This window comes from Silene latifolia, chromosome Y (assembly GCF_048544455.1).
Source record: "Silene latifolia isolate original U9 population chromosome Y, ASM4854445v1, whole genome shotgun sequence".
In the NCBI taxonomy this organism is placed as follows: domain Eukaryota; kingdom Viridiplantae; phylum Streptophyta; class Magnoliopsida; order Caryophyllales; family Caryophyllaceae; genus Silene; species Silene latifolia.
The window spans coordinates 175575982-175598676 of record NC_133538.1 but is presented as its reverse complement, the minus strand read 5'-3'; the positions used below and the strand labels follow the sequence as shown (position 1 = coordinate 175598676).

Here is a 22695-nt window from a genome sequence, read left to right as displayed (position 1 = left end):
TATATGAGTAAATTCCATGTAGTACGTATTATGCATGCACATTTGTCACAACCCAGCTCAGCCTAGTGCCTTTTAGCTTCATAATACCTCATTTTTTTAATCGGAAGTTGTTATAAAATTGGATATTATAAATATGTCAAAGGTTTTTTCCTTCTAATTTAATAAAAAGTAAACAAATACTAATGAATAATTTTTTAATATTAATAAATTGTAGGTAATTAATTTATTTCCTGTTTCTAATAATAAAATCCCCTATTTACTAAATGAATAGGAAATTTCTAAGTTTTTCCCGCCTAAATCACTTCTCCTTTAATTAGACAATTTGTGGACCCAAATACTAAATATTTTATATATGGAATTTCAATACATATGAAATTTCAATAAGTGGACACAATCTTTACCATAATTAAAATTTTCTGTATGTTTGACTTTTGCACAAATTAGGAAAAATTGACTTTTGGAATTAAATCATTATAATTTGGGATGACATAAATTCTTGAATACACATTTCATGACATTTAACTTTCTTGATTAGTTTTGGAGTTGATTTTTTTTCACATATCAAAATATAATGGGGCAAAATATGAAAAATTATTAAATGTGTCTATTTTGAATGAATAAGTAATAAGTAATAACTAAAACAGTCAAAGTAAAAATACTACTTCCTCAAAAAAAAAATACTATAAATATCATGCATTTATTGCGCGGGATCTAACCTAGTTGTAAAGTAATTAATTAATTCTCATTTCCAATAGGAAAATCATATTCCTAATTACAATAGAAAATTTTTAAATAATTATTATCTCCTAATTCTAATAGTATAATTAAGAAAAAAAGCCTTAATAAATTGTTAATTTATTTCCTATTTCTAATAGAAAAATTGTAAAATAATTAATTAATTCTCATTTCTAATAGGAAAATTATATTCCTAATTATAATAGAAAAATTTCAAATAATTAATTAACTCCTAATTCTAATGCAAATAGTATAAATAGAAAAAAATCCTAATTCTAATATTATATTAGGAAAAAAAGTCTTAATAAATTGTTAATTTATTTCCTATTTCTAGTAGGAAAATTGAAAAATAATTAATTAATTCTCATTTCTAATAGGAAAATTATATTCCTAATTATAATAGAAAAATTGCAAATAATTAATTATCTCCTAATATTATCTCCTAATTCTAATGCTAATAGTATAATTAGAAAAAAAAGCCTCCTTTTGTTATATATACTAGATTTTGTGCCCGTACGTTGTACGGGTTATAATATTGACTCGTCTCTAATTGTATATTCGCAACTGATAAATTATGTTTACTTTCTTAACATTAGTTTTCTCGTGAGAATGTGAGTATATACTAATACATTGAAATAAACTATAGGCTGAATAGGAGGGTGTAGATTTTACACTTAAACTATTGACTTCTCATATTTTATATAACTTGGAAACTATGCCATAGTCTACCTACTAATAATCACTTCACCTAGATTGATGGGTACTCCCTGCATTAGTGTCATGAGAAAAATGGCTTTGTTCGGCCATGCATTCGATCTCTTTGATAGTGTGCTTAATTAAGTTATTTGCATCTTTAAATAATAAATTATTAGTTACTATAGTAGTGTAGAAGATAAGTTATTGGAATTCTGCTTACATGCTGATTATCCTCGGAAAGTCACAATAAAATTTACACCATTATATCTATTAATAAAAAATATAAAATCGTGAGAATTTTATTAAAAAAGTCAACTCAACCCGAACTCCATAACTTTGTACACAAATTCTAGAATAGGACGGTCACACATGTAAGTCTTTTTTTTTTTTTTGCGTAAGAAATCCATTAATTTAGTTTTATTAATAAATGAGTGTTCGATAAAAAAAAATTATTCGAAATCTCTATTGATAACACAAAAACAATATGATAAGCAAATATTAAATCATAAACTTAATCTAATTAGTAAAAAAGCAGAATGAGGAGACGTAGCTAATAGTTCATGTCTTTGGCCTTGAATCTTAATGGAGATAGAGAGGTTGAATTATCATGTCTACGATTGACGTACAAATGAAATCAATATTGACCAAACATAAAAACAAATTTCATAATGATTAGTTGTTTTGATTTCCTTATCGATTAAACCCATACAAACAAATATTGGACGGTTACGATCATCCCATAATATCGGAACACGAACTTGATTTTTTTTACTTCTTCATCTTTCGTCATTAAACTCGTTAAGCCATGAACTCCTGAAAAAAAATAAAAAATAGTTAGAACTGAACAAATACGTAAATATATGAGAAATCACGTAATGAGTAATAGTTATATGCATATTGTAACATTAATACTTTGAAGTAGATGAAAGAATGTTAAGAGACATACGTTAGTCGTTGGTGTAGGAATTGAAGAGGAGTACTCTTACATCCCAAGGCAAGCTTCGTGAGTTGCACTTATTGTCGATGGTTCCCCTGAAAAAGAATTTCATAGCAAAACATATACTCCGTAGTAGTTAGTATACGTTTACGTAGTGGGTAACTAAACAACTCCTTAGGTAAACACCATTATATTTACGGAGTATGTGGCGATATATGTCATTGCTACAAAGAGGTTATAAGTTGTCTATACCACCAAATCCTACTTCTCACTTCCAGCGATCTCCATATTCTATACATAGTAAATTATTTAAATAAATTAGTAAAATCTGAAAGCAAAATAAACTATGTGCAATCATCATAAATAACATGTAAATATCCACAAATATATTAACGGAAATTTAATTGTGAAGGTTCAACAATTTTGACAATGATGAACAATACGATGGGTACATAAGTACATTGTATGTATATACATAAATCTCATTCAATATGATAAGCGCCCGATATAGGTTTTGACTATTACCTTTCATATTATTTCATATTGTGACAATAAAAGTACCTAATTATTGTGTCTAATCTTCATTTGATGGTTGTTGATGTCGTTGAATGATCTTGCTAGTGTCATTACTTCCTGCAGAAAATCAGTATAATTAAACATCATAAGCAAAAATAATAAAACAAACGACCAAAACAACAAAACTAAACAACAGAACTCTAGCATATAGACGTAACATAAAAGCATAGTGTCCAGTGCAATTATACGAGACATATACACTTAATTATTGATCTAAATCGTCTCCAAATCTTATATAAATAAATAGATTAAGGAGAGGTGTATTTGTGTTAGTCTACAACTCTTATTTGATTAAATATGACGTATGTTTTATATACTAATAATAAAATCTGTTTATATATTAAGATTTTCTTTTAATTGTCCATGTGTATATATATATGTATATGACTTTTTGGAGATTTATCTTATGTAGGATTCAAATCTTTTAGCTCAAAATAATTATCTTCAGCCGAGTTTATTATTAAAAATAAAAATCGTAATTATCTCCAACTGAGTTTATTATTAAAAATAAAAACCGTGTTTTAAAAAAGTTGGACTCTCTAGAATTGCCTGAAAAAAGCCTCTTTTACATATATACTAGATTTAATGCCCGTGCGATGCACGGGCCTATATGTAATTTTCTATAGAGTGTGCTTGTATATATAATTGACACCTCAATATATTAACACAATATTATTTTATGAATCGACCTTGTGTCCTAAGCTTAACTCTAATAGTATGGGATGAATACGCGGATATAAGTTAATCGTAAATCAGTAAATCTTGAGTTAGGGACAAAAAATAGGACCGCAAAATTAAAATGTCAAATTCCTGAGGAGTTCACTGTTAATCAGTCATAGTGCAATTTGCTCATATATTTAACTAAGTCACATGGTTAAAACCAAATCATTGTTGGTTTCATGGTTTCAACTAAAAATTGGTATGTACATTGGCCCGACCAGACCGGTCACATGTTCCGGCTGTGCCCGTGTTTTAACAACCCAGCCCGCTCTACTTGTTCTGCTTAACCCACTTAACAGACCTTGACGTATAATAAATAATATGGTATATGCTTTATTTGATACAGTAACCATCTTTAAATTTGAGTTTGTGGTACACTAAACTCCTAAATTTTGTTTCGTTCGCCATAGTAACCAAGTCTCGAATCACCGGTACTTAAACAACTTAATCGCTTCATTATTTGGTTAATTTTTTTTTTTTTTGCGCACCGTTAAATACATTCGATAATTGATTTACGTCACGTATTGACTGAGTAATAACAAACATTACGTCACGTATTGACTTAGTAATAACAAACTTAGCAGCTATGTTTTGATATTTGTATTTGGGTAAGTGTAAAATTAGTTGATAATCAATTCCGAGTTGAATAAACTATTGTCTTCCTCGATCAAAATTAACTTCCACAAAAATCATTAAGAGTCCGTCCGTCCGTCAGACCTTCTGGCATACAGTACATGTTTTATATCTCTCTTCATGACCGAGTTTTATGTTTATCCAACGAACTGAACTTTTTCTACCCCTAAGTCCTAATTAACTGGCATACAAAACTCTCCTAATTTATAAATAAAGAATTTGCCTAATTAATAAAATAATAGTAAGTAGCGCTCATAAATTATTATAGCATCCATACAATGTTACAAATCCGTCAATAAACCTTGTCGTACCCAAGATCGTGGTCGTGGTCTATGTTTTATGCACCGACTTCTATAAACCATCATGGGGTAATTTTTTTGTTGAAGTTTTTACTGTCGACAAAGTATAAAATACATTAATAACTACCAAAACAGGGAAAAAGAAATACAAAAAATAATCACTTTTTTATGTGAGAGGTCTCACAATATTGTTATTGTGAGACCGTCTCAAAGGATAATTAGTCGTTCTTATATTGTTATTGTTAGACCATTTCAAAGGATAATTAGTCGTTCTTTATTAATGTGTCCCCTTACCCAACTTTTAATTTTCTCATATTGTGAGATGAACTTTTTGCGTGAACAGTGGCGGAGCCAGGATTTCAACTTAGGGGTGCAAACGACTAATTTCATAAGGTATATTTGAAAAAATTTCCAAAAATTTAACTAAAAACTTTGAAAATTTCATCCGTTAAAGGGGCGACCGCTAACCCCTGCTAGCCCTCCTAACTCTACTACTGTGTGTGAATGGGTAAGGTTATTATAAAGGAACAATCTCAAAGTTTGAGATCGCCTCACCGTCTAGGCTAAGTCCAGCATCTTGAACAATAATCAAACTTCTAATTTGCTTATTTTCTATATATTTTTTATATAAAAAGCTTGTAATTAATGATGACCATAGAGCGTAACCGGTATTATCGAAACTTAACAACGGTTATAACTAACTCATACACTCAATATAAATCTTTACTGTTTGATAACAACTACAAAGTAATCATAAATAAATCAATATAATTTAATAGATATTCTCTATAAGTGAGTATAGTTATGACTTACCGTCAATATCATCGTACGGTTATATATCTTAAAAATACAAATTTTATTGTTGATGTTGAAATATTTCAACGGCTGACTTTTTAGTAACTCCCGCTTTGTTTTTCCTGAAAATTATAAAAAATACAAAATTAGATCGCACAATATAAAAATACATTGGATGCGATAATATTAACATGATACGATGCAATACAAAGAAAAAAAGGTGTTTATGCTAAGTTAATTTATGGGAATGTACGAATAGGATGGTTTATATAGAAAAATTATTTCCTAGAGTTTGATTAATTGTACAATTTGGTTGTTATGTCTAAATAAACTGTTGGCTTATGACTTGAGATGTGATATAATATTTTATCTATTCCAATATATAATAATCAATTTACATCTTTGATTATTATCTTTAAATATATTTTCATTAAAAAATATTTTAGGTAGTTTCAAAAGGGTGGAGTCTCTATAATCATTCGAAAAAAGCTTCCTTTATTAACAACTTTTATGTACTACATAAAAAAAAACTAATAATAAATTCAATATGATAAACATTGGTACATAGTGTTTTACTAGAACACTATATTGTCAAATATAAGCAGTATATTACTTTACTTAAATCTATTTATTGCACAAATATGGTTTTTTGTATCTGGCTATATTGTAGTGTAGAGTACATCAGGTTTCTATTGGAAAGAAATAATTTAGTATTTAATTATTTAAGTACATCCTTATTTAAAGCAAATCCACCTAAATTCTTCTTTTTCTCCTATCGTAATATATCGTTAAACTTGTCTATGAATTACTATTCACGCCTAATTCTTCGTCTTTTTCCTATTGCAGGCATTCTTGCGATTGACTTAGGACAAGCTGAAGATGGATAAGTAGCCATAAAGAATCCAATTACAGTATTATTTACGTAAGTTATTGTCTTTAACATCCTTGATTTATGATTTTATGTGATTTATTTTCCCTCCTGGGTATTTACCCATGAATTTTACATGCTGTTTTTGCTGATAGCACTCTCAAACTAATGGAAAGGGTCGCTTTTAATGCGCAAATATGATTTTAATATAAGTTATTGTAGAGTCCATTTTTGAAATAATGGTCAAAAATAAAATATTTGTCGTTTTGGGTCGGTTTTGAAAATATTTGTCAAAATGGTGTCCACGTAGGCTCGGGATTTCTAGACCTGAAACACGCCATTAGTAGTGGCGTGTTTTGTGAAAAAAACACGCCATTAGCAGTGACGTGTCTTTACAACAATTTTTTTCCTCAACTGACTGAACTTAAAAAAAAAAAAAAAAAAATTACTTAAAAACACGCCATAGGGGGTGGCGTGTTTCCCCTCCGAAACCCGCCATTCCCAATGGCGTGTTTGTTTTAGTCCATTTTTTAATGAAATTTCTTTCCCTACTCATTATAAACACGCCATTAGTAGTGGCGTGTTTTAGATCCAGAAATCCCGAGCCTACGTGGACACCATTTTGACAAATATTTTCAAAACCGACCCAAAACGACAAATATTTTATTTTTGACCATTATTTCAAAAATGGATTCGTTATTGTAAGACCGTCTTATACAAGAATTTGTGGTCCTAAAATTGATTCTATTAAGATTTTTTAAAGAATATTGCAACCTTACAATATGTTTTTTTTTTTATAAAGATGATAATTATCTTGGACCCAATAATAATACTCCGTAGTATAGTATAGAGATATAACATTCTAAAAAGCGATATACATCATCCCGTCAAAGCACACAAGTAAGGAAGTCATGTGGCGGTCTAATAAGGTGTATGCCGAAGAAGCTAAAGCAAAGAGGATTTGGTAAATAGATAGGATTTTTGTCTTTTTTAGGAGGGAGAGGAAACTGTTGGCCTGGTTAGAGAACTCTTTAATCAATGGAAAGAGGGGTAGAGATTCTAGAACAGAACCGTAAGAAATTATAGCGTATCAACAATTTATGAGACATTTGCCTTGAACCCCTGATTTGTATTATTGTTCTTCGGCATTATATTCGTATCTAGCATTAAATAAAGCATTAGGGCAACTCAATATGTTTTTCCCAATATAAGGAGAAAGATAATGGATAATAATCTACATAGGGGTTGTTTGGTTCACTATGGGAAGATGAAGTTCCTAGGAAGTTAAGTTCATGTGAATTTATAATTCATGTGAATTATAAAAATGTTGTTTGGTTGTTATGTGGGAAATGAATTCATGTGGGAAGTTGCACTTACCAAGGGGGGCTAGGTAAGCAACTTCCTACATTATGGAGGAATTGAAGTTCCTTGGAAAGTTCTAATTCCCATGAAATGGGCAACCAAACAACATCATATTTAAGCAATTCATGGGAATTTCTACTTCCCATGATTTAAAAGGGTAACCAAACAACCCCATAGTATAAAAGATGGGTTTTTTAAAGGATTTCTATTGGCTGATTTTTTTTCCTTTTTTTTTCCTTTTTTTTAGTGGGACCCGCCATTATCTCTATAGAATTAATTACACTACTCCTATTACTCTCTTAATCTTATTTAATTAAGATTACACATTTACACAAAACAATATAAAACCATATATTATACAATTACACATTAATAAATTACAATTAAAAAAAATTAATAAAATTTTCAAATAATCGTCCTCCTACTTCTAAGCTGAACAAATAAAATGTGAACGATGCATATTGATTAATCATCCGGAATTAGTAGTCAAATTCATTCTATAAATCAAACAAAAAAATCAGCATAACTATTATACTCTAATATCGCAAATTTAACAAAATAAATATACTGATATGACATTTGTATTGAAAGTAAAATAATTAGATGTAAATATATGGACTATTTGATACAATTTCAGAAAAAATGTCAAATTTGTATATAAAACATAAAAACAAAATACTTTGAATTTGATAAAGTATCGTAAATGTAACATGCAAAACAAAATCTAAATTCAAATGAAACGACGATGTGTAAATAACTGCAAAAACATATGCTCCACAAATAAATTTGGATCTCAAATAATCTAAAATTACAATATTTCTTAAACAATTACTCAATTTGTAGAACAATCAATACAAGTAACTAGCCTCGTGTACAAAACGAATTTTACCTGAAAAATACAACAATTAGAACATCTAACCTTGAAAAAATCTAACTAAATCAATGTTCGATTTGTTCATCTACAAAATAAAATAAAGAGCAGGATACACATTTATGGTTGTTTTGGGTTGAATATATGGATTGAAAAGTCACAAATTAGAAGAGGGTGAAATGAGAGTGAGTAGTGACTGATATGAGCGTCGGGGTTAGTAGGGTCATTTGAAAAACGTTTATTATGCTGGTCGGGTTTATGAGATGCGATTTTAAAATTTGTAGTTGGGCTATCATTTTCTAATTTATTTCTTCCCCCGGCCCAATTATTTGTTAAACGTGTTATTTCTTTTAATGTTTTTTATAATTAATAACTCTATTAAAAACATAATTATTTCTATCATGATTATTTGTATTTAACATGTTAAATTAGTTTTATTATCAATATTCACCTTTACCATGTTAAATTTTATTGTAAGTAGACGTTTTTGATAAAAAAATTTGAAAGTGACTAAAATAAAATGAGTGTATATTACCTAATATTCATATCTTATATATTAGTTGAACGAGGCGACAAACAAAGCGAGTATCATCACCTGCGTGTGTTCATATTGATCCTCAATTAGATACTCTACTGCGACTATTTATAATGCTATGATATTGAATCTTATTTATATACTCCTATATTAATAATAACGCATGTTGTTATAATCCGTGCATTTTTTGCACGGGTTTAAAACTAGTTAAGCCATACACCTAAAACTAAAGCAAACTTACACACAGCCTCTACGTAATTTATACGTTTGTTATTTTAATATGGCCTAAAGATACATGTGAAAGTAACTTAAAACAAAGTTAGTGAAAAAATTATAGAAAATTTTAAGAATCAAAAACTTTTTTTATTTTCAGTTAGATATCTAATGTTGAACTTTCTTTTTAAGCGACATTAACATGTACTCTAAATCCCAAAGTCAATTTTTTTTAAGCTCTTTTATAGTTTAATGATTTAAACTTTTTTTTTTAAAAAAAATCTATGCTTTTATGAGATTGAATAATGGAATAGAGCAATTAAAAGGATGCTTCTCAAATTTAACAACTTTTAAAATTTAATTTTTAACTACATGCTACCCATTAGCAATATGATGTTCACCACCTAAAAAAAATTGAGATATGATGTGCCTCACCTTTAAATTTTAGGTAATACGATTAGTATGTCAAATATCGATAATACGATATGATTTTCTGGAACAATTCCAATAAATAGCTGTCCAACTCTTAGAAACTATTTTTTTTGTGAGATTATTATGTTAATACGATAATACTTCGCATGGATAACTCATTCTCAAAGTTTAGAATAACAATAACGTTTAAAGCTTAACTATAGTCGTTATTTACAAAAGATTCTAACAAGTGGCCCGTGCATCGCACGGGCATAAAATCTAGTGTATATATATATATATATATATCTATATTATTAAAGGAAGCTTTTTTTGAGCGATTACAGAGAGTCCAACTTTTACAAGTTACCTGGCTAAGATAAATAAATCACATAAAATCATAAATCAAGAATGTTAAAGACAATAACTTACGTAAATAATACTGTAATTGGATTCTTTATGGCTACTTATCCATCTTCAGCTTGTCCTAAGTCAATCGCAAGAATGCCTGCAATAGGAAAAAGACGAAGAATTAGGCAGCGGAATAGTAATTCATAGACAAGTTTAACGATATATTACGATAGGAGAAAAAGAAGAATTTAGGTGGATTTGCTTTAAATAAGGATGTACTTAAATAATTAAATACTAAATTATTTCTTTCCAATAGAAACCTGATGTACTCTACACTACAATATAGCCAGATACAAAAAACCATATTTGTGCAATAAATAGATTTAAGTAAAGTAATATACTGCTTATATTTGACAATATAGTGTTCTAGTAAAACACTATGTACCAATGTTTATCATATTGAATTTATTATTAGTTTTTTTTTATGTAGTACATAAAAGTTGGACTCTCTGTAATCGCTCGAAAAAAGCTTCCTTTAATAATATAGATAGATATTGATATTGATTCCTAAATTCTAAACATACTAGGATATGACTACCTTGGATGCCAAGTAATCTCGTGAACTTGTCTGAATAATACTGGAGCATTTTGAACAGTCCTGAGGAGTGTTCAATAATCTTCATTTCGACAGATTCCATTCCAATACTTCGTTACTACCCATTGCTCCTGCATCATTACACTTATAAAAGTTCAGTCCGTATTGCTTCAAACCGCAAGATCCGTCTGAAACAATAAGATCTCTCACAAGTGAAAATCAATCACATGGGTGGTGGGACACCCCCACGTGATTTCCCACTCACTCACTAAATGGGTATTTTGTGAGAGTGAATGATATCCGTCTTATTATTTCAGACGAATCTTGCGGTCTGAAATAAAAATAAGAATAAGAATAAGAATAAGAATTAGAATTTCGTGATAAAAGTTTGGAGTTGTATACACTGTAGTTATGAATAGTGTGCACCAAATATCAGCCGTTGATTTCTCCCTCACAATCCTATCCTTCTATTCTGCCTTTATACCATCTTTCATTCCCTGCTTTTCATTCAACATTCCCCTTTCTTCTTTCCTTCTGCCTGCTCACTCAATCTCTAACCTATCTACTTCACGCCCTCATGCTCAATCGCAGATTCGCAGCTTCCATCTTCTTCAATTCCCATCCTCATCTTCTACGGTTCTCGTTTCCATCTTGCTGCTCACTCTCACTCAAAATGGCGAATTCTCGATTACCATCTTCATCTACCTTTACATCAGTTCAATTTTCTGGGTATTTAGAGTTCCTCATATATTAATCATAATATTCGTGATTTTTAGCCCTTCAATTTTCTGGCTTTTTAGCGTTCCTCGTATGTTAATCATAATATTCATGATTTTTACCCCTTTTTTGTGTATATTTATTTGGTGGTTAGGAATTGCAAAATGACATTGGTTTGTTGAACCCACCATCCGAGCTTGAGAAGAGGAAGCACAAGTTCAAGCGCCTTTTTCAATCCCCCAGCTCTTTCTTCATGGTCAGCTTTTTTTTTCCCGTTCTTTTTTTCCTTTTTTTTTTATTTTGTTTGCTTTACTTTTCATCTTCTTCCTCTACCATTTTTGGCTTCACATCTTTTAAAATGTTCTAGCATTAATTCATTTTATTGTTTATCATTTCCCTAATTGCGATTTTGTATTCCATTTTTGTTCTTTACTGATGCTTGAGTGTGCAGTGGACATGAGCCTTGGGCAGCAGTTGGCGGGGTGAGTTGGAGTTTATGCACTGCCTAAGATAATCCTAGAATATTCGAGTATTGGGTTACCGTGAAACACCCACCTTCTTATGTGTTTTCGCTGTTCCTTCCTTTTCGCAAGTGTTGCGGTATTATATTGAGTTCTTGGTTGTTTTAGGTACTGTATGAAATTCGTTTTCATAGTTTATTAAGTTCCCTAATTTGTTGATTTCATTGTTTTCTTTTTTAGCTCCGCAAACATGCGTCCGGTTGGGATTTCGGCTAACAAGCTTGTCTTTGAAGGTATCTGTTCTAATTATGTTTTGATTTGGGCCATTATTTTCCCAGATGAGTTAAAGTGTTAGTGTTATTAGTGTTGATGCTTCATGCTTGTCTTATATTATTTATTATAATTATTATTGGTAGTTAGTGATTCTTTGGTTGGAAATTAGTTGTTTTGGGTGCGATTTCGTTATTGTTTGGGTATTATAATGATTCCTTGGTTGGAAATTAGTTGTTTTTGGTGTTGTGTGAGAAGCGCTTTCGTAGTTTATTTAGTTACCTAATTTGCCGATTTCATTGTTTTTGTTTAGGGTTTAGGAGCTTCTAATTATGCCTTGATTTGGCCCATTATTTTCACCGATTAGTTAAAGTGTTGTAGTGTTGTTGGTGTTGATGCTTGTCTTGTATTAGTATATACAATTTCTTGCTTAATTACTACTATTAAAATTGTTATCTTGCTGCTGATTACTCTTCTTATTGTGATGCGATCAGAGTTGTCGCCTTCCCTTTATCGCTTTTATATTTACATTGTATTTAAATTAGCTGATTACTTTTGGCATTGAGTTGGTTAGAGGCAATCTCTTTGTAATTTAAAAACAATGGTAAGGATGCTGCAGACATTCGACCCCTTAGTCTCTATTGGCGGGCTACATTGTTTTATCTTATTTCTTATCTCTAAAGTTTATCTCACCAGCACTTTTGTGGATCTGGATTTCATGGTCAGGTACATGGTAGCTTCCAGCACAGCTCGTCATAGTTGTTTACGAATTTGGTGTCGTTTCCTGGGGTTGGCTTTTATTGTGCTGAACATTACGTCTTGCAGCGGAGCCATGAAGTCTTGGCTGCTACTCGGTGATTGTCTCAGTTTGTTTATGTGCGTTTAAGTACTTTACACTGGGTGCATCTTGGTAGCCTGCGATGTGCCATAAGGCATGTGTAACCTGTAATCACCTGCTCAGGTACAGATGGTATTAGGACACATCTCTTTACCTAATGCTTTGCTATTTTTTTACAGCCTTTATGGCTGCTGTTTCGATGTAGGTTTAGCTAAAATCTCAAAACCATACATTAATTGCTGCTTTTTGTAAAACAATGCTTTGCTATTTTTTTTTACAACCCTGTGTGCCTCTTTGTAAAACAACAACAATAATAACAGCTCCTGGCCATTGTGTTAGAAGGTACTACACATAAACAAATGTACTATACACAGAATGTGTTAGAAGGTAAGACACAAAATGTACTATACACTAATTATCCCTTATCTTAGTTGATTATTACTTTTATTATAAGCTTCCTCGGTTGGAATTTACAGCTCCTGGCCATTGTAGTTCTGGCACAGATGGGGGTGACAGTTTGATCCTGGCAGCACGTAAGGTTGACGATTGCATCGGTGGTACCAAAGCACAGGTAACGATTTCGCTAACCTAATGTCTGTTTATTTTTCCCTTGGCCAATGCTGATTTATTTTCCCAACTCCATCTTCGTCATATGTCTGATGTTGCGCTGGTATCTTGTGTATATGTGGTGACGAGGCATAGGCCTACTGGTTGGGGGGGGTTGATTACGTATTGCGTTGTTGTGCATCGACTTTATACAATGTGGATTGCTCTTTTTCAGGCTGATTTTTAATATGGTTAACATTGCACATCCGGCATAGCCATAGGAAAACGGCTATTTGATACTGCTAGCTCGTGAAGACCGGCAATATCATAATCGACGCTAAACCACAGGTGCTTAATTCCTTGGTCTAATATCTGTTGTTTTCCGTTTTGGCAAGTGTTGATTTGTTTTGCTATTACCGTTGCCGTTTTGGTTACTTTTACTGCCCAGTAACCTGAGAATATGTGTTCACATGGCATTGAGTGCCGTTTAGGTGAGCCCTGGGAATGAAATTTCTGTGTTGCACTCGTCTACGTCACTTTTATATTCTGTTTTGGACGCAATTTCTCGAATAGATCTTTAACATGCTAAACATTGCAGTTTAGGCGTGGCAGAGGCAGATAGGATTCTCAAGCTGTTACCTGCGGGTGCTTTATGTTTGTCAACCGCATTGGCGGCGCCAAAGTGCAGGTATTGGTCTCACTGCCCTAATTGGCACTAGATAGTTTGCTTGGAGATGACGGGCTCTGACATTTCCATTGACGTTGTTTTCCTTTCCTGGGGTAGTATTACATGTATATGTGGTTGTAGAGTACTGGGCTGCCGTTTGCGAGGGGTCTGGGTGTGGGAATTATGTGCCATTATCATAAACTATTTTTTATTGACAGGTAGATGTTTCGGCTATATCAGCCTAAATTTGGAGGTGCTGGATAGTGGAGAATCGGTGCAGCCAGGGAGGGGCGTCAATTTGATTTAGGCAGCGTTTAAGGTTTTCCCTCGTACACCGTGATTGTCTTCATTTGTTTATGAGTAGGAGCTTGTAGAATCTTAAGGCTAAATGTTAGCTTACCTGTACTGTCTTCAGGCTGCTGGTTGGCTAACTTAATTGGGCTTTGAGTTTGTTTCCAGATTACTGGCTGTGTCCCTTAATTAGGCTTCAGTTTCTTTACGATATTAGATTTCGTCTTAACCCTAATTGTACCCTGAATTGCAGGAGTGGGGTCAGGTTGGCTGCGAAGAGATGATTCTGGATTTTTTTGCGTCTTTGTCTAGGTGGTTAATTCGTATTTTTGATTCATGTTTTGTTGGATTTTTCAAGTGATTTAAAAATTTCCCCTGCCTATCTTAATTGGTTTGATTTCTTTTCTCTCTTTCACTCTCCACAACCATGTCTAAGCAAGTTCGTATTCCAATTAAGTTACTTGGCGTTACCTTCATTCACACTTTTTCCCCTTCAATCCATTCCTTCCATTTTTCCCTTTCAGCCTTGCCTTTCATTTCTCATATCCAACCTTTTACCCTAGCATTTTCGCCTTCTATTCTTCATTTTTCGTCCCTCTTCCATTTTTAATTCATCTTTTTCTCGTTTTTTCCCCTTAAGCGCTTTGCGGTTTTAAAATGTTTTAGCATTTCGCGGGTTTTATACTGTTTTTACAAAACTGTGGTTATACGAAATAGGCTAGCGCATATCCCTTTGGGTTCAAAATGGTTTACTAAAAGTGCTAAGCTTTCCCTCTTTGTATTCTGCGGTTTTTAAATCATTCATTCTCGTTTGATTCGGTTTTGATTCAACTCTATCACATTGCCCTTGCTTGACATCTGTTTCTGTTTTTGGTGTGTAAGAAACATCATCACACTTCAGCTCCTTTTTTTTTTTTTTTTTTTTTTTTTTTTACTTTTTCATTTAAAATTCCACCCTTAAATTAGCGATTATGATTTTGATTATGATTGAATTATATCTACAGTTTGATGGAAGTGGGTTATTGCTTGACTTTTGTGAGTTGTTATCGTTCAGCTCTTAGAGTTATTAGTGTTTGTTTAAGCTATTCTTTTTAGGGCCAAAATGGGTTTTAATAAGATTTTGTGTTTAGATTGTTTGATCTCTGCTTTAGAGAATGGGACATTTTGACCCGACCCCAACTACTAGATTTTTACATTTTTTGCCCTCAATCTGCATAGTATGTATTAGTTTGAGTTTGGTTATTTAGCTTGTGTTCTTTCCCCTAAGTCACTCACTTATATATGCATACTCATTTGTGGAATTTTTAGCTTTTAGACTCTATTTTCAGCTCCAGGCGATTAATTCAATTTTATAATTTTTTTTCACAACTACACAAGGTTTGACGAAAATAGAGAATGGGATAAATTTACGCACCTTCCTAGGAAACGGATTATTGATTTCGGTAGATTGCCATTCTCGGGATTAGGAAATGGACTTGACCTCTCTTAAAAAAGGTTATCTGCACATCCATATTTTGTTAATTTTCTTTTAGTTTGACTTGTATATGCCGACGTCATTTTGTATACCGTACTTTGAACTCAAACCTGAATTCTTTCTTTGAAGCTGCTGTGAGGAAGGAGATTTCAGGCGAGACTGATAGAGAAACAGGCCGTAGTAAAACAATTTCTACTGTTCCCAATCATTTAAGTATATATTCCCCCCACTGGTAAGATGACAGCTTCACTTGCTTTGTCTCTCCCATTGGTTTACCTAATATTGCGAGCATATTAATTGTTAGGAATTATGAGATTGTCAACAAGTTTCATTATTATTTGGCGTTTGGTAGATGATATTTCTTGTTTGAATTCAGTAAAGCAAAATTGCTCCTTTATTGAACTAAGCCCTAAATTCAATTTGGTATAATTTCTTCATACATTAGTTTTCCATCTTTGCTGAGGTTGTTAACTAAGCCCTACTAATACATTTTTTATTTTTGACGGTTGTTAATCTAACGCGTGTTGATCTTCCTTGTCCCACCAAAGTAGCTGTTGGTGGGATACACTCACTGAAGAACTGATATTTAGGTTCCTTATCCTATTAATTTGCGGAAGTTTGCGTTGGTGTGATATGTGATATATTCAACAACAAAAAAAGGCTTGATAATTTTTTGTTAAGGGTTGACTTCTCACTTCTGAGCACACGTTTCTTCATTTGCTTTAATCTTGGTATTGCAGACGACCGTACACACGTTTTTATTATTAGCCACATATGATTTAAAGCGCGAATTTTAATTCTTTTACATTGATTCCTTGTGATTCTTTGTACTCCATTTTTTATGTTCTACCTGGAGTCTATTGACAAGCACAATCCTCCAGGTGTACAACTTTCTGCCTAAGCCTTTAAACTACATGAATGTTTGTTCCTCATACAGCCCAACCATATCATTTTGGCCAATTCTCCTGCCAATCAAGATCTTGCCCTTCTGATGCCATTAAGATTCCACGTGAAGTGGATCCAAAAGCTAAAAGATATCCTACATTCTCTCTTCTCGTTTTTCTCTAAATTCATCATGTTACACATCTTTTCTTTCAAGGAATGAACTTCCCTTGCACCGTAGGTTATGTCCTATTCTGTTCATTCTCTTGCCCCGCCTTTTACACTTTCATTCTCCGCCTTCTATTTTTTTTAAGCTCAATCTCCACCTTCCACTTTGCACTACTCAATTTTCAATCTACTTCCCCTTTCCCCTCTTCTATTTTTCACTTTTCATCTTTTCCATCTTCCATTCTTCACCTCTCATCTTTTCCCCCTTTGTATTCTATGGTTTCTAAAATGTTGTAATTCAAGGGCTAAGCTTTCCCCTTTGTATTCTGCATTTTTTTTTGAAATATTTGGTTCCTTCTCGTTTGATTTACAAAGTCTAAAACATTCCCCCTCTCAAGTCATTTTAGGTACGGATCTATCCTCACTCCCAAAGGCATCGATTTTACACGGGTACTGATGGGATCTTTTCTGTTAGGTGTCACTTTCTCTTTTTCAAATTTAATATGATTACTGGTTGTTTCGGTAGCAGGTCATTTGTTCTATTGATTTGATTGTCCATAGTTTTTGTCGTTTGAAATTATCCATAGTTATTTGATTTTTGTTGAGTTTGATTGTCTATCGTAATTCTGATGATTAAGTGTTGTTTATCGTTATATCGATGGATTGTGATGAGACCATCGTGTATAGGAATTAGTGAGCAAATAGATGGGGGAATTCTTTTGTTCTAGATGGAGGTGGGGAGTTTGAGAATACTGAAACTTGGCGATATTTGAGTAGATGACAGTGGATTAAAGCATTATCTCCTCTCTTTTTTAGGTATATGGTGTGCACGGAATTGTTTGTGTTTTTTACCCTTCGTGAGGGTCTAGATACTTTCATATTTTCAGGGCGCGATTTTATCTAGGATTGTGGCGATCAGTAGATTTGGAGGGCAAACCCCAAAGGAGAACTTTTCCAATAGCATCTATTGTTTGAACCATTTTTGTTAACTATCTTGATTTTAAGGTAGTTGGATTATATTTTACTAAATTTGATTACATTTGGTTAAAGTTGAGGTTTATTGGTTGAGACGAGGTAAATTGGTAACAAAATGTGATTGCCAAGATGTTTTCTTTGGACTTTTGCCATTAGTTTTGGGCTGATTTAGTTGATGTTTGATGAATGAATGTAAATGGGTTTTGGTGAGATAATTAAATTTGGTTAGCTTTGAAGTTTCTTGGTTGAGATAAGGTGAATTTGTCGGTCATGCCTCGCGATACTTGATGTAGTGATGGTGCTACAAAGGACATGTGTCATTTTAAGATGATAAGATTGTAGATTTTGGCTACCGACCTAAGTGTGGAGTTGAACTAATAGGCCTAACCTTATCACCATCAGAGGACCAGGCACCACCATGGAGATCACACTAGATATAGTTGAAAAGTTTTTACGTCGCGAAAAAAGCAATCGAGCTTGCAAAGACCGTGCTTGAAAAATAATGATTTGCACGTTAATCTTGAGTTTGGATAAAATACGAGTGGTAAGATGAGCTATATAGTGTCATTATGTATATGAATAGTGTCATCGGAATCATGCTTCAATGGTTTACCGACCGTGGTGTATGAATAAAAAGCTTGTCTAGAACATGTTTCAGTCATGACTTGTACCTTTATCTTGCATGATTGCATTTCCAAGTACTTGGTGGTTTCTAGGCTACATTCACTCTCATTGTTGACTTCGACTTTGCTCATAATGTTGCGATAGCTGGGTTGTCGGGCCTGCATTCGAGTGTTTGTTACCTTCCTTTTATTGCTTTATAGATTTAGATATTGTTATTATTGTTGTGGTTGCAGTTGTCGCTGGTTGCGGAGTGAGAGCTTCAGCTCAGATCTAGAGGTATTGATTCTGAGTTCTGACCCTAATTATTCAAATTTCGCTTGATTGTGTTAATTCGTTTTTCGTATTCCATTAGCGTTTTTTCGTCTTCTCATTGTTTATTATTTTTAACTTTGATTTCTGGGTGGGTTGGTGGCTTACAGATTGCAAGTTTTCATACACAAGACATTTTTCGTTTGTTTGAATGTGGCGCTGTATTTTTTTGAACCTCTCGATGCATTAATTTTGTACTTAAGTGAACAAATGTTTGTCTTGTGATCTGTAAAATCATTGTTTGGTTTAGTCTTTGTTAGGGTATTTTTATCATATTTAAACAAATGACTCAGGCGGTGGAAGTAGTGCTTAAAGCCCTTACATCGGCTCACTCAATTTTGTTTATGAAATGGAGTTGTGACATGTTTCGGAGCATCTTGTAATTTTGATGTTCAAAGGCTGAAACTTTCTTAGGAATTCATTAATGTCTAAAGAAATGCATAGCTTACTTGCTTAGGTGGTTATTACTTATTAGCGATAATTTTATTTAACCTCGACCGAGTTGTAGATATGTTCTAATGATAGTTGTATTGTCTTACCTGGTCGCCGTCACAGCATTAACTATTCCCATTGACATGTAAGTTTTGACTTATTTTAATATTAGGGAGCTGAGCTGCTGTGTGATAGTCTCGCATGTTAGCCTAACCCAAATGCTTGAATATTTCTACTTCAACAACAAACCGTGTTAATTGGTTGGTATAACATATTTGACAATCTCATACAAGTTGTTTTTGTGTATAGAATACTCTTGCTAGCTCTACTTGTGACTCATTTTCCTGTTTTGTTCCTACAGATATAGTGAATGGAGTGATGAATGTGAGCAAGCCAACACCGTGGAACACGATGTTGAGTAAGCTATGGTCAATCTGAGCGAGAAGTGTCACTGTCTGTTAAATTAAATAATCACTCTTCACCCCTTATCAATGCTCTATGTACTTGCTATGAAGGTTAGTTAGAGGCCTGGGATACTTGGTAATATTAACGAATTGGTGCAATAAACTGGTTTGTGTAATGCTATGGTGACACTTCCATTCTTGGGTTTTTATGTAATGCTATGGTGACACTTCACAGTTTGTAATCGTCTTATAATTCGACAATAGTTAGTACCTTGTTTCTTCACTAATTATGTTCTTCACAAATATAGTTTTTACCTTTTAAAGTAGCAATAGTTCTCTGGTTGGACTGTTTTGTGTTGCTTGAGATGTACGGTGGAACTAGAGATGGCAGTGGGCCGTGCTGGGCTGGCCTGCGTGCTTGGCCCATCTTCTCCATCCCTAGCCGCGGCCCGTCTGTGGCATGCCCATTTTTGTGCTGGGCCGTGCCTGGCCCATGGGCTGTTTGTACCTTGTTCATGGGCCGGCCCACCGTGCTATTTTTTTTTTTTTTTAAAAAAAAAAAAAACAAAACTTTTTATAATAATTGTATGATTTTAGTACTTTTTGTTTATTAATATAATAATTTAACTAAAATATATATTTTATTAAATATTAATGTAATTGATTACTTGTATTTTTAATATATTTGATTTAATCAAATAATTAAGAAACGATGAAAAAAAGAGTTTTTTATTAAACGATTAAGAAACAATGTTAAAAAAAATACCTCAATCTTTTATTAAAAAAGCATGAAACGATGTAAGTACACGTCTACAAGTTTATTCAATTAAAAAAACGATGAAACGATTAAGAAACGATATTAATCTAATATAATAATAAGAAAAAAATACATAATACAAGTTTATTTAATATGATATGCAAGTATGCAACTATGAATCTGACGAGGTGCTTGTTTTATAGGAATCAAGCTCGTGCTCATGATCGACAAAGTCTTGTTGTCGATTTTCGGCATCCATCCAATCCTTATAGCACACTAACATTTTAAGTGTATCGGATCTTAGACGAGTTCGTTTTTCATCCAATACCCTTTTTGCTCCACTAAAGCAACTTTCGGATGCAACGGAAGACACTTGAATGCTTAAGAAGTCCCTTGCTATTGCCGACCATCACCGGAGCGTCCTCCTTTGATTTCGCCACCATTGCAAAAGGTCAAGGTTGTTGGACTCTTCTTCGGTCATACCTCGCATATAATCGTAGGTAGTGTACATTTGATACTCGGCCAAGTTGGATGTTGGAGTAGATTGTTGTCGACTCGGCCTTACTCGACTCATCAAACCTTTAAGAGCGGTCAAGCTCGCTCCTTGAATAGCACCACCACTAGTACCTGCACTAGAAGTAGTATGAGAAGAAACACGAGTGAAGTTGCCAATAACAGACTCGTAATGGTTATATACAGTAAAAAATTGCGAACTAATTCTTTCTCTATATTGAGCTTCGTCAAAAGGTAAACATAATAGACTTCTATAAACACCAACTAATTGTATAGTTTCCTCTAATTTCCACCTAGGGTCTAAAATCATACAAAAAACGTAAACAATGGGAATATAGGACCAATACTTGAGCCACTTTTGTTCCATTTTTGGAAGAAACCCGCTAAACATAGCATTTTGACAATAATTGTTAAAAAGTTGCGCAATAGGAATAACATTACCAACGAAACAAGGAGCGGTAGGTTTATAAACATGTGAAAAAGAGAGAGTTGCAAAGTTAAAAGCACCTAATAAATCAATATACAATGAAATTTTCGTCCAATCCTCTTCTAATAACAAGTTATCGGGAAAGGATCGGTTCCAAAAAGTAGTAAGAAGTTCTTTATAGGGAATCATAGCACTCAACATAATGTACATAGAATTCCACCTAGTGTTATTTTCGTCGGGAAATTTAATGCATTTATATCCTTCGGCCTGGCAAAAATCTTTCCATTGTTTAAATCTCCACTTTGCCGAGTTAAAATGCATAACAATATTTTTAAATTTCGCATGATAAGTTTTAATGCCTTCAAGACCATCTTTAACACATAAGTTTAAAACATGACATGCACATCTAACATGCAACAAATCACCATCTAAAATAACATCATTTAAACTAGCTTTTAACTTGTTAGCAACAGAATTCATGGTAGATGCATTATCAAAAGTACAAGTTAAAATTTTAGATGCAAGTCCGTAATCATTAATACCGTTCATGATAATTGCATGTGTATTTTCGGCATTATGAGGGTATTCTAATTTAGCAAAGTCAATGATTCGTTTTTGCATAGTCCAAGTGTCATCCAACCAATGAGCGGTAATGCATATATACGAATACTCGACGCCCGAATCCCACCCATCGGCAGTTATACTAAATTTACATTTAGTCTTTTCAAACTCAGAAATAAGGTTTTGTCGTGCCGTCAAAAATAATACCATGCCTTTATTTCTAACGGCCCGTCTACTTGTTTCTTTGTGGCGGGGTTGATTTGTTTTAACATATTCGTTAAAAGCACGATGTTCAACTAGTGTAAACGGTTTTTCCGTTTGAATAATCATTCTAGCCAATTGGGTGGAACATTCATCATAATTATAATTGGACGATTGGTTATCGGGGTGATTCACGAATTGGTCCATTGTAGGTTGGTCACTTTGGATTCGTTTAGTACAACTTTTCCAATGTCGATTTAGATGACCAGTACCACCCGTAGTAGCACAACTAAATATGCGATCACAATATCTACATTTGCAAACCGGTCTAGTTTTACACTTAAAAAAATGACTCCATGCTTCACTAGAATGACCCTTTCTATGCATTTCGTCCATTTCTTGTTCGGTACACCATACATCTACTACGGGTTGTTTGGGTTGTGTTTGGGGTAGTGATGTCTCGGTAGATGACCCATGTTCGGACGGTGGTCTTATCCCCCCCGTCACAAAAGGTGGTAAAATAGGCATTGTACTAGGTCCTTCAAAAGCTTGATTTTCGAAAATAGTATTTTCAAAATGCATGT

The 22695-nt window shown here is 33.1% G+C and overlaps 2 long non-coding RNA genes across 21 annotated transcripts; one reads left to right on the top strand and one right to left on the bottom strand.

Moving 5' to 3' along the window:
* Positions 1–2014: 2014 nt before the first annotated feature.
* Positions 2015–3122, bottom strand: LOC141633305 (uncharacterized). The gene is made up of 2 exons (XR_012538081.1): positions 2378–3122; positions 2015–2244 (listed from the first exon to the last, which is right to left on the bottom strand). It is a non-coding gene; the product is annotated as an uncharacterized LOC141633305 (long non-coding RNA).
* Positions 3123–11071: 7949 nt separating this feature from the next.
* LOC141633917 (uncharacterized) lies at positions 11072–19889 on the top strand. 20 transcript variants are annotated; one of them, XR_012538685.1, is made up of 14 exons: positions 11077–11323; positions 11466–11567; positions 11763–11911; positions 12013–12065; positions 12868–13003; positions 13357–13451; positions 13662–13774; positions 14025–14114; positions 14312–14412; positions 14638–14696; positions 15762–15878; positions 15988–16090; positions 18741–18783; positions 19610–19889. It is a non-coding gene; the product is annotated as an uncharacterized LOC141633917 (long non-coding RNA). The 20 variants fall into 20 exon arrangements; XR_012538671.1 differs by having other exon boundaries at positions 12769–13003; XR_012538679.1 differs by having other exon boundaries at positions 11079–11323; positions 11763–11793; positions 12769–13003.
* The last annotated feature ends 2806 nt before the right edge of the window (positions 19890–22695 follow it).